The sequence below is a fragment of the Phyllopteryx taeniolatus genome, chromosome 21, assembly GCF_024500385.1.
Source record: "Phyllopteryx taeniolatus isolate TA_2022b chromosome 21, UOR_Ptae_1.2, whole genome shotgun sequence".
NCBI lineage: Eukaryota > Metazoa > Chordata > Actinopteri > Syngnathiformes > Syngnathidae > Phyllopteryx > Phyllopteryx taeniolatus.
This window is the reverse complement of record NC_084522.1, coordinates 9553298-9566893: the sequence shown is the minus strand read 5'-3', so window position 1 is coordinate 9566893 and position 13596 is coordinate 9553298.

The following is a 13596-nucleotide window of genomic DNA, read 5'->3' as shown; positions in this document are numbered from 1 at the left end:
TATCGAATTTGTCAAACGTGGATTATGAAATGTTCCTTAAACATGCATTCAAAGTAAACAAAAAACAAATCTTGTGGTAGGACATAAATGTGCATTTAGTTGCATCCATTATCTGAGCCGCTGATCCTCACTAGGGTCGCAGGAGCGCTGGAGCCCATCCCAGCTATCATCGGACAGGAGGCGGGGTACACCCTGAACTGTGTGCCAGCCAATTGCAGGGCACATACAAACAGACAACCATTCGCACTCACATTCACACCTACGGGCAATTTAGTGTCTTCAATTAACCTACCATGCATGTCTTTGGGATGTGGGAGGAAACCGTAGAAAACCCACGCAGGCACGGGGAGAACATGCAAACTCCACACAGGCGGGGCCGGGGATTGAACCCCGGTCCTCAGAACTGTGAGGCAGACGCTCTAACCAGTCTTCCACCGTGCCGCCATTCAGTTGTAATGAAGTTCAAATGTTCTAGTGGGCTTTTCCTGACATTTTTACTTTCTAGCAAAAGCCTGAACTTTTTTTTCTTTCTTTAATTCCTTCCACATTGTCTAAGGCCCCAGTTCCATCGGAAGGGGGAAAAAAAACCCACAGGCATTGTATTTGCGCCTTTTGGAATTATAGCCAAAAGGTTCACCCTTGCTTTCTTTGGTCCATAAGACATTTTCCCACATGTGTTTGGGACATTTTGTTATGGTCATTTCTCCTTTGTCAGTCAGAAATTGCCAAACCCAAGTCGTATTATAAATGTATCAGCCAAGTCAAGACAAGTAACAACAATGGAGGAGAACTGAATGAGGGGGACAAGAAACATGGCGAAACTAGGTTTCTTTTATGGAAAGAAAGGATGTTTTTGCTTTGGTGCGAGAAAAAGACTTTTTCAGGCAACCTTTCTTTTGATAATGAACTACGGTGACATATAATACATGCATCCTAATCCCTGCAAATGCTGGATTCAGCACAGCATTGTTTCAGTTGGTCTTTTGCTACAGTAGGTGAGGAGTGTGTTTTAGACCTGCTCCATGTGTGAAGTGCCCTGAGACAACTTCTGTTGTGATTTGGCTCTGTATACATCAAACTGAATTAAATTGAATTCAGGTTTTCGTACTCATTGCTGCAGTTTTTATAAAAGTGTTGGTCTTCTGTGCAGAATTGTAGATTAGGAGACTGGTATAGTTTTACTTATAATGCTATTCTGTGTGACTTGCCTCCTTAATTATGGTCCCTCTTGATTTCCAGTCACCACCAGGACAATCTCCGATCCGATGGACAGATTATGTTCGTCATTCCGCGAGCAGGGACGGTCTTCGGTAAAAATGCCTTTAAAGCATTTGCACCCTCTTCCTTATGTCCTTTCAAGTATGGAGCGGTTCAAAACCAGAATTAGGGAGTATTTGAGAATTGAATGCTCTTGTCTTCTTACCGAACACTGATGGTGATTACGATACACTGGTTTGATTTGCATACTGTAACGGTTGCTATGTTTGTTCGTGTGTATTTTGTGTGGAACTATTGTGCGGCTGTCTTGACCAGGGTCCCTTTGCAAAAAAGATTCTGAATCTCAAAGGGATTATTCCTGGTTAAATAAATAAATGAAAAATTGAAGAAAACACACTGCTGCAGTAAAATGGAAGCTGTGGAGTAAAATATGCAAGGTCCATAAAAATGACATTTCTGCTTGTCGAATGAGTCATTATTAGAGGTTTACATCACCCAAATATGTGGAAATCCAGCTGGCCAGATAGTAAATAGTAGCTTTTGCCAATAGCAATGTGTCAATAGTGAGTACACACGAGGTGAGCTGAGTAGGTTCTGTGCAGTTTAAAAGGGGCTTCAGCGGACTGTCAACAAGGGCAGATAACAGATGATTTTGAGTTGAGCTGTCCCTTTAAAAAAGTGCAAAGAAAATGAGGTCTTCATTCACTAGCGGCTGACAAAGAGTGGAAATGATGTGTGGCAGTGTGTTTAATTGCAGTTGTAGTTAATTGCAGAAACAGAGCCAAACTAGTTGGTTGAAGAAAGGTGCATCTCTGTGGAGGCAAATGTTGTGCACGTGTATGCATCACACAAGCAATCCTGTGTGTGTGTGTGTGTGTGTGTGTGTGTGTGTGTCTGTAGGTGTTTGTGGGTGTATGTGAAGGAGGATTTAAACCTATCATAAAGGAATTCTCTCCCCCCCCCAGCCGGTAGCTCATCCTGACACTTTTATACCTTTTTATTTTCAGGCCCATTGCAGCCAAGCCCAGAGATGTGATTTATACTGCCTGGCAGCATGGGCACTGCAGCAAGCAAGACAGATGGAAGGGGAGGGGGAGGTGGAGGGGCGAGGGGGCGAGAGAAGATGTGGTGTAGAGTGTGTGGGGGTAATAAAATAGGAGATAAGAAGAGGAGAGGGTCAGAAGCAAGAGAATAAACTGAACGAATAAGAAGGGGGGTGAGAAAGACTGAGGGGACAGTAGAAGGAATTAAAAAAAAAAAGTCCTTTTGCTCCTTTCCGCCACGTCGTCACCTCGACATCTCTTTTTTCCCCCCCTCTAATGACTTATTGGCCATGTCTGACTCAGGAAGAGAAGCCCCCATCTCTCTCGCATACAGGCGCCCTGACAGCCTAAATCACCATCCTTCTCAAACCCCTCCACCCCGCATCCTCCTGTGTCTCCTCCCCCCTCAGGCGACGGGTCACGCCTCCTCCCCCTCCCTGTGTTTGCCTGCCTAAGGTGTGTGAAATATTCATGATGCTCCCATTGATTGGAAATGGGTGGCATTATGAGGGAGGGGTGTGTGTGTGGGGGGGGGGGGGGGGGGATCAGGTCTCAGGCAGGCAGTGGGGAAGACAAGGAGACAGCTCACTTACAGGGAACATGGAGGGGGGGGGGTGCAGACAGGTAGACAGAGGTGAGGCTAAAAGGATAGAAAGGGTGTGTGTGTGTGCATGTGTGCGTGTACGAGTGTGTGTGCGAGTGTGCATTTGTGTGAGAGAGCTACCTTTCTGCCAGGGCGGTGGTTGCGCTGTCTCTCCGCTGTAACATCTCTCTTTGTCGCCCTGTCGCCTAGGAGAAGATGAGCTGCCATGCCCGCTGTCATTCATCCATCACTAAAGACACACACGTACACACACACCCAAGTTATTATGATTGCAATCTGTGATGATTTCACAAGCATTTCTCTCTGTAAGCACGCATCCGTTTGATTCCGAGGGTGCAGTGGGTCATTTAATGTGGGCTCCTCCACGCCGAGGGTCACCTGTAACAACAGCCAGGGTTAATTGTAACAATCATAAAAGCGCTCATTCACTCATTATACCCTAATTTCTTCCGTCATTAATGTAATGGGGTCATTTATAATGCTTTGACACAATCTTCATCACTTTGTGCAATTTTACAAAAGTGAAGAATAGAATACACCAACTGGCCACAACATGAGGTGAACTAAGCTGATAAGAGTTGTGACAGGCTGCAGTCTACAGTATATTGACTGGCAGTCTTACAAATCATAATCTGAATCTTGTAAGCTTAATACATTGTAAATTGTCAATTTAATGATGTGATCTAATGATGAACATACCGTATGTGAGGTGGGTTGTAACATGATACATTTACTCCGCTACATTTACTTAAGTAGCTCTGTAGATAAATTGTACCTGTCAGAGTAGTTTTTACTTTTATTTGAGTATTCTTGTTAAAAAGAAACACAACTGTTTTCTTCTTCTTCTTCTTCTTCTTCTTCTTCTTCTTCTTCTACTGCTTCTTCTTCTACTTCTTCTTCTTCTTCTTCAGTACAACATTTGGCTACCCACACCTCTGATGTGATTATAGTACAACTTTGTACTTGTTAATTTTTTAAATGGTGCAGTCCTCTAAAAGATGATTTAATACAACAATCTGCATGTCCCTGCAGGGATTCGTCCCAGCGCATTTCATGGGAAAAAAACATGGAATAAGTCTGGAGACACAGTGCATGGAACTATTGCCCTTTCAAGGTAAGCAGCCCAAAGGCTTACTGTTGCCTCACCTTTTGACTTGTTCCAAAATGGGCAATCCAATCTAGGCTTGAAAACGGGTCACATTCAAGTTTTTCCAATCGTCCCCATACACACGCCTCCCTCTAAAATTGTCATCTCAAGTATAACCCTTTTGATTGATGCCGGGGTTTTTTTTTTTTCGATTGAAGAGCTCAAATGCTGAATTTATGTCTTGGACATGACTCACAGTTTATATGGTGGAACCTGTAACCATTTTGACGACCTTAGTAGCTTTTAGTCTAGCCTATTGTGTAAGAGGGGAGATAGACCATAATAACATTCCATTTTTGGTTTGCTGTTGATCCAAAGACAAGGATTCTGCGCTACCCTATGCTAGGCCAGGCTATGCCATGCTATGCTATGCTATGCTATGCTATGCTATGCTATTCTATTGTAACAGTTGTTTGGTTAATGTTCTTTGACAGTGTGTTGTCTTGAAGGGATGTCATCGGGCAGCGCTGCTGCCAGTTGATGAGCATGCCTGCCAATTAAGGAATGCATTTGATATAGCTTCTCTTTTGTCAATCAACTCATCCTGTAACGCTAGGTAACATGTAGTTTCCCTTTTGGGGTGGTTTGAACAAATAGGTGAGGCCTAATACGTTGCATCTTAAATAAATGACAAGCATTTTGTGCAGTCCTGGCAGTCGCATGGATGTGCTTTTCTGCCTCTCATCTTTCTCACTGCACCACATAAACACAAAACATTACAGTAGTTTATGTTATGCTATGCTATGCTCTATACTATAAACTATATGGTATATGGTAAGCTATGCTATGCTATATGCTATACTATATGCTAAATGGTATATGCATTGCTCTATGCTTTACTATATGCTATGCTATGCTATATGCCTTGCTATATGCTATGCTATGCTGTATGTTATGTTACGCCATCCTATAGTGTATGCTATGCTATCTGACTATATGCTATGCTATATGTTATGTCCTACATTACGGCTCTAAATCTTTTTGAAGATTACAAAATTGCATGTTAAAATAACCCCCTTTATCATCCAAAACGACCAAAACAAAAAGCGTTTAAAATATTATCTTATATCTTTTTCATACTGTAGGCTACAGCTAAAACGGCCTGAAGTCAATGTCTCACTCCATCTTTGAACACATAAATAGATGGATTGGCTTTGTTACAATCTTTCTTCTAAAGAGGTGGATGTTGAATTTATTCTTTCACTATTGGTTTTCACAATGCATTGGTGGTGGCCTTGTGGAGCACCGGGTGAATAATTACCCAGGCAGAGAAGAGGATGACTTAAACTAAAGCGTCCATCTTCATTATAACGTCTATAGAACATGTCACCCAGTGCTACCGTGTGGCTCATTAAAGGCTTTTTAATTGCTTCTGGATGACATTGGGGCTTGTTGGCACGGAGGTATAATGTTTTTTTTTTTGTTTGTCTCATACTTAACTGATGATTATTTGCCTGGATAATTTTAGCGATGGGGGAAAAAACATACCAAGCAAATGCATGTAAAATATGGCGAAACAAAAATCAAACATTGTGGGCCATTGTACCGTATTTGGTACTGCCAATGTGTCCACTCTCTACAACAGGGGTGTCAAACTTTTTTTTGTTTTTTTTTTTGTGTCTCGGGCCGCATTGTAGTTATAATTTCCCTCAGAGGGCCGTTAGAACAGTGAAACCATATAAATGTTTCATCATCACCAAAACATATTATTACCATTACACAACAAATTGAGGGATAACTAGTTTTGAAATCAGAGGACAAGGATAATAGTTTGTTCAAGTATTGTTTAAGTTACTGTAGAAGAAGGGTTTGGTAACAGAAAAATGCAATATCTCAACATTATTGTTTATTATTATGACAATTTGGAATTTGGATACAGATTTTAGCAAAAATCACGAAAGTTGACGAGCATGATTTGTTTTCGCGGGCCACATAAAATGATGTGGTGGATCGCATCTGGCCCCCGGGCCTTGAGTTTGACACCATGCTCTACAACATTCACAAACCCGCAGGGACAAATATTTTTTAAAATTTGATTGCAATGTTTAATAAATGACCAGATGGATGCAATAAGACAAGCTACTACTACATTGATTAATAATAGCATGGAATACTTTTTGATCATTATTTTTGTTCCTACTTAAAATGTCTCACTATTTATAGCAGACCAATACAATTGCCCTTTGATTAACATGTCTGCCAAGCATGAATACTGCACATGAGGAAGAAAAGTTTTGGTGTGCAAAGCAGATCAGGGAGGAAACAAATCACTCTTTACACACCCCACACCACAGGATAATCACTCAGGATAATCTTTCAGAGACATTGGATAGTTGGGCCTTTGCGTTTAAATTCTCAAATTCAGCTTGATTATTTCTATGTGAGTAACCGGCTTTAGTTAACAGGATTGTCCAAAAGCTGGAGAACGAATCTTCATGAAATTTTGGAGGGCTGAAAAAGAACCTACGGTAATACAATTTGGTGAGACCACGAGACAAATGCAGATGGAAGAGTCTCTTTCCCCCTTTTCAGTTACAATGGAACTGTCTACAGGTAATTGTCAGAAATGAGCACCCTTACGAATAAAAAATTGTGATCTTCATTGCCCTCTAATTCCTCGTATTGTCGGAAGACGCGTAGCTTATTGCAGAAACTGCTGTTCGTCACAATGTGAGCAGTCAAACAAGCACATATTGTATCACATGCTGCTCGATTTCTATTCAGATTTGTCAAAGATACTGAAAAATGAATTTAGTGATGCATTATAAATGTCTGAAGATGATAGCTGATAATGTGCAAAGACAGAACTATGAATTTCTTAATGGTGGAGATCAAACTTTTTTCACCATTTCAGTTTTCCCGATTTTTTGGGGGGGGCGTGGCTAAAAACGGCGGCGTTTGACACACTTTGGCATTCACTTTGGAGGGCACTTGAGCGCCTTTGCTCATGTCAGTGCTTTTGAGAAGCAATTGCGAGTTTCTTTGTTAGAATTAGTTGTTTCTACCACAACAGCTTATTTAGGCTCCCGTAATATGTTGTAACACAAAGTATTGTGGGGTATATCACTAGCAGGAAATATGTGCTCAAATGTCTATCATGCAGGGTGAGCCACAGGCTGAATGATGTGTGCCACCAAGTTGAATAAACGGTTAACTTTCACTGAAATGTCTCTGTTATGTGGAGCCACACACTGACACAACACAAAGCGAGGTGACGCGGTGGAGGCATCTGCTGCCTGTCCGTCTGCCGCCGGATAGCTCGCAAGGTAGCTGGCAGCTAGCGCCTCTCCGTGGAAAGCCTCGCGATGACCCAGTGGAATATATTCCAGCCACCGGAGGCTTTAAAAGGAAATATGTTTGTAGCGCAAACATGTAGAGTTGTGCTGGTGTACGAGAGATGTGTGCTATTTGATTGACAGTTTACAGTTGAGTGGGACCCATCGTGTTTGAATGTTTTTCATCGTTGATGATGATTTTTAAAAATTCTTCAAATTTGACAATATTCTTCTGTGGTGTGTAAAATTTCCATCTATTTAGTTTCATGTTACAGGGACTTTAACATTTGAACCTTGGTGGAGGTCTGTGCTCCTTTGAGTGTTTGGAACACTGAGAGGTCGGCTCTCTTCCCCTTTCTCAAGGCGGGAGTCTTTAAAGGACCAAACACGTGCCTGGCTGCTTGGTCCTGGTCTGCACAACGGGCCTCAGCAGCGTGATGAATTTGATAAATCCCCCTTATCGCCCTGGGAGACAATTAAAACGCATGTGACAGGGGTCCCTATCTCCGCTCTCCTCCTGTAGCGCTTCATTTAGAAGCCATTTGTCTCCGCTATGGATTTCCTATTTTTAATGGCTCGCGTACGCGGGGATCGGGGCCGTGCTGAATAATAGATGCATTTTTGCGCCCTCTCTTCCTTTTCATTCCCGTTCTTGCTCATTTCCTCATTGTCAGGCCCCACGGGAAGGTGTCGCCGTCACTCTCGGACAGCAAGGCGCACATCGCCCTGTGTTCTCCGCATTCTGGCAGGAAGCTATTTAATCTGTAAAAGCGACTATTGGCGCAGGCCTGTGGCAGACACTGAGCTGATATCAATGGTGAACCCCTGAGCCACCCCGCCCCGCCCCTTTAAAGGACGTTTATCACAGCAAAGCAAGGCCGCTGCATGATGTGATGTATCGCCCTGGCTGAGCGCGAATGAATAGACTAGTAATTATCCCGTTAAAAGGGTAGCCAGACAAAGAGGGAGCCTCGCTATAATTTAAATTGTTTTGTTTCCCCCCCCCCCCAGCAGTCCAAGCCCGGAACACTGACTGACATCACGCAATGGGAAAAAGTGAACCTATCTATAGCCTGACACATTCAGCTAATTGTAGAATTTAATAAGGTTTCTGGAAGAGTGGATTCTATATAAGCCAGAGGCGTGCGCCTCCTATATCTCCCCTCAACGTCTTTCTTTACCCCTGTAGTTGTGCATGTTCCTGTCTTCCTCCATGCTTGACTTCTTCCCATCTTCCATCTCATCATCTCCCTCTGGCCTCCTCTCTTACTCCTTCCTCCTATCACATAAAATCTACCTGGAACTAATACTGCTCTCACTTTGCTTGCGTGGCTCCGATTGTGTGATCCTCCGCATGTCACAGCGGCTTAAGGTGCGCACGCATGTGCCTGCGTGTGTGTGATTACCAAAAAGGATGCGTCCAAGTGTGTGTGCCTGCGGTCTCGTCTGCTGTGAGACAGGGGTAATTGAGCTCAGAGGGTTTTCTGTCTTTGGTGGCAGAGGGGAAATTGGAATCTTCAGAATCCATTAGAGAGGCCCTTAGACGGCGGCTGTGTGTGTTTGTGTGCGCTCATTTGTTTAGTGACACCGAGACGAGAGGAGGCATGTGTGTCCAAGCCCCGGCGGAGTCGGGCGAGGAGTGTAAAAATAACGCAAAAGTCACAAATCAACTGCAACTTTCTTGCTTGCTTTGCATTGTACACGCGGAGAGGGGTCCCCGACGTCTCGGCTGGCTCTCGACGCAAACCCACTGAGCTGCATGGGAGGAGGGAGGATGGTTGAGGAAGAGGAGAAGGAAGGTGAGCAGAGAGTAAACAGCAGGTAATCACCGGCAGATGGTTGAACGCGTCCTCCCTGCAGAGCTATCATTCACCTCTTTCTCTCTTCACTCCTTCCTCATGTTGTCTTCTGCATCACATTTAGAACCACCTCGACATCCTCGCTCCAGTGCTGTCGTTTACTTATTGCACAGCAGGGGTGGTACAAAATATCAATATCTCGACACATTATATCGTCAGCTCTCACAGGACGGTGTTGATGTCCCAGTCTCAGGTCTTACATTTGCTACTTTGGCCTTCAGTGGGGACTTGCTGCTGTTTTCCATATTTAAATTAAGAGGTCATCCTGGGCATTTTCAAACAAAATGATCTTGCAAACCCGATAAAAGGACATCAACGATTATGATAATAATTTAATAATTTCTATTGCTAATATAGTTGAAGTTACATCAACCGGCATTGTTTTGAAGTTATGGTGTATATGGTGTATCGTAACTGATTTTCTTCTAATATCACATAATGGCTGAATGATGTTATATCGTAAATGCCAAAATATTGTGATAATAGTTACTCTGCATTTCAAAGCCCGAGTTAACTAGAGCGGTATTTGACCTTTGACCTCATTGCAATTGAAAATGAATTGTCCCCATAAGAAACAATGGCGGTCAAACTTTAACCTATATTAATCTAGTGAAGGAACGGCCATCTTAAAAAATATATAAATATTGCTCAGGTTATATTTTAGCAATCATTTTAGTAAAATAATAGATTTTTACCAAAGGTAATGGACAATAATTAGTTTGACAATTATTATATTTTGGGAGTTATTAAAAAGTGTATTTTTTTTTAATGTTGAAAACAATTACATAGTACAATAAAAAAAAAACACATGGCAATATGGCCATATTACAGTAATCATTACAAGACTTCTTTCTGTCAGCTTGTTTCAATGACAGAAAGTATGGTTCAACTTCTGAACGTCTTGACATTGGATTCCCACAGAATTTTGCAACCCTCTGAGTTTTTTTTTCTTCTAATGCTTGCCGTTTTTTGTGGTTACTTTGTTGAATGTCTGAGTAACTCAGTGATGGACGGCCATATACGATTTGGAAAGACACATTTATATCAGGTTCACAATGCTTTTACACATCACTTTTATCTGCAGCCAAAAACGTGACTTCACTAATACATTTATTGTTATTATTATTAATAGTCAATTGCAATTGTTGCTTTGTTCATTGATTTTTTTATTTCGTAGTTATTTCTTACTGCAGCTTATGTTAGTTGGAAAACAAAGTACAATACTGTACTAATGTTAAAAATATTATTATTATTGTATTAATTTCAAGTATGTTATTGTAATACTAGATGGCGCTACAAAATCGTGACTTAAATGAAAAGTAGAACTACTGTAAATAAAGATTTTCATTCCATAAATTGGTCAGGTTTCAGTCCAACACGTGTTGCCGAAGAAAACAGGCTGAAATCAATAATCCCACTGTTGGTACTTCACAACTTCTTTAGCAGGCATCACTATGTGTATAAAATAGTGATAACGGTACAATGAAGGCAATATATGCATATATACTGTGTTCTGTGTGTGTATTTATGCGTGTATGTGTGTGTATGTATGTATATATATATATATATATATATATGTGTGTGTGTGTGTGTGTGTGTGTGTGTGTGTACTTCAGTGTGTGTATTTCACTGTGTATGTGTGTAATGATTAGCCTTCTCTTAATGGGAAAATAACGTCAGAGTCACTGGGACGTTTAATCCATCTGAGCTGATTCTGTTTCCATCACAGCTATTGATCAACTCCAGTGACAAATCAACAAGGGTTGGGGGTGTTGGACGGCTTGCAATATGAGTGTGCGTACGTGTGTGCGTGTGTGGTGGTATGGGGGCCACCTGAAGCAGCCTTTCACCTTTTCGCGATAAGCTACTCTCTGTTCATTTTCTGCCCTGGCCATCATTCCTTCATTTGTTTTCCGTCTCTATCTGTTCTTGTTTTCCATCTCACGCTTATCTTCCCCTCATCGCTCCACCACCTCTCTCCTCCTCCCTATCTCCATTCCTTAAGTGGTATTGGCTTTAAAGGGGCAGCAAATCAGTCGCTGATTAATACTGAATTTTGGGGGCCATTTGTCTGCACTGTTGGCCCTGTCTGTGACTCTCCAGCCCTCCCTTTTTTTCCTCCCTCCCCTCTCTTTCCTCCTCCCCTCAGCAGTGATGAATGAGCGGCCGATTGCCGAGGGATTACAGTCGTCACGGTTACCTGTGCCTTGACAAAGTGCTCTTGATTGGTGACATAGGTGACGCCGCAGGGTCAAATCCCAATCCGAAATGGACTGGCCTGTGAGCGGGGTCAGTTTTAGTTGAAGTTGTGCACTTGTGCAAACTGTATCAGCTTTGTTCATCTAGACAGGGCTTTGTCGGCGGCGTTAGAATGAAAGCAGATCGACCTCCCCCGTGTCCCCCCTCGGCTCCCCCCCACCCCCACAACGCTCATTCCACTTGACAGAGATTGGCGAGGTCCCGGCAGCGATGTGACCACGCTGACACCCGAGAAGGCCGTCGACGGCCGCCGGTGGACACTGATGAATCGGCGCTCGGAGGGATCGAACGCCGGCCTAATCAGCGCATGGATCCCCCTGCAGCAACATTTTTCAGTTTTGTCCAACCTTATCAGGCGGGGCCCATCAGCTACGTCAGAACCCACTGGACCACCCTTTGTCACTCATGCCCATTTGGTGGTTAGGTGCATTTTCAAAGAGACCGTCTTGTCCTGTACTCACACTTCTGTGGCAAACTTGTATCTGTGAAGGAAAGATAAGATGGACGGACAGATTTTACAGTATTTGTGTGGTGAATGTAATGTTGGAATGTGAAGTCGTTTAGCAGTTGTTGTTTTTTTTTTTTTGGCGCTGTTTGACATTTTGATTGACACTTTGTTGGAAAGCAACATGAAAGTGTCAGCCAAACGGAGCACATGTTGCTTTCCACTTGGCAATAAAACTGACTTTAAATTTAACTGTTGACATCATTTGGATGTTTCTCGCAGAAGACTGCGATACATGAAGTAATATGTCTGCTACTGCTATGTTTTATCACTAAGCTTTTACAAATTGAGCTAATAGAAGACAGATGATTTAAAATATGCCATATACACAATAAGAGTGTTTATGCACATTATTTCTTTAGCTTGTTTTGCTTGTAATTTTAGTAATGCTTTTTTTTTTTTTTTTTTTTTATTTAATTGGAACTTTCAATTATTCAAACTTTGCAAAAGCATGCGGAATGGACCAAGTAAAACCATTTACATTTAATATGCTTATGTAACTTCTTCAAGTTGGTTTGAGTCCAGAATCTTTTTTTCCACTTTCCAAAAATTGTGTGACTTGTCTTTTCACATTTCTAAGGATTTCTAAGAGAATATTAAACACAAGCATCTGCTGGAGGTATTGTAGGATTTAGCTTTGGTCTGATGTCATTGTAGAACTGCACCACTGGAATGTTTTTCTAATATTTTGGTCTTCTTCAACTACACAGGGAAGTATAAAATATTCAAAACAGCTGTCAGTGTATTGGAGCACAGTCCAGCAAACTACAACCACAATAAGAAATATTCTTAACTTCTCTGACAATCTCAATCAACAATAATTATTACCTGTAGAAAGGCAGAATTTGGACGGTTATTTGGGTTGTAGGGCCTGTTCCAGCCTCACAAAAAACACCAACAAACATTGTTGTAACATATTTTTAATAAGAAAAATAGTATACAGTATTGTGCTTTATTGAAACATAGTTATTACGTGATTAAATGGAATTTAAAGAATAAAATGATTTGTGCATCGTGATTCCATGCTTCAATGCCCGTTGTTGTTGTTGTTGTTCTCCTTCTGGTGGGTGTGCCTTTTCCACCAGGGAGCAGTATAATGCAGACGTAGATAATATACAGAAGAGTTTCACAACTAAGTTAGTTGTTTTTCGCAAAGGATAATGAATGTATGCCTGTGCTTATTGGTGTATTGTCTGCCTACACGTGTTGCTGCACCGTTATTCTTCACATATGTTCATGGTCTATCGGGTATATCTACCGCAACATCGGTGCTAGTTTTGTTAGCCCGTCTATAGCGTTTTGCTTTGTGTGTAAGCATTAAGCTAGCAGACTTTTGTCGTGTGAGATGTGTGTAATGAGTTATGTGGTTCGGTGAACTACGCGACATATCATCCTCTTACACTTCTGTACAGTTGACGGTGTTGTTCTCTATCATAACAATACTAAAAAAAACGTATGAGTTCCAAATTGGACATGCCCAAAACTCAAGCAGAGACTAATAATGGACAAAAAGGAGGATCCTTTGTCTGCTTGGGTTTTCCAAGAAAAGAGGGGATCCATGGAGGAAGAGAAGATCCCTCCTGTCCCTCCAGGCTACAGAGAGATGAAGTATGATCATATAAAGAGGCAAAGAGATGTGGTTTGGTTTCAGAAGATGATTATGTCAGGGCGGTAGAGGTTGAGGAA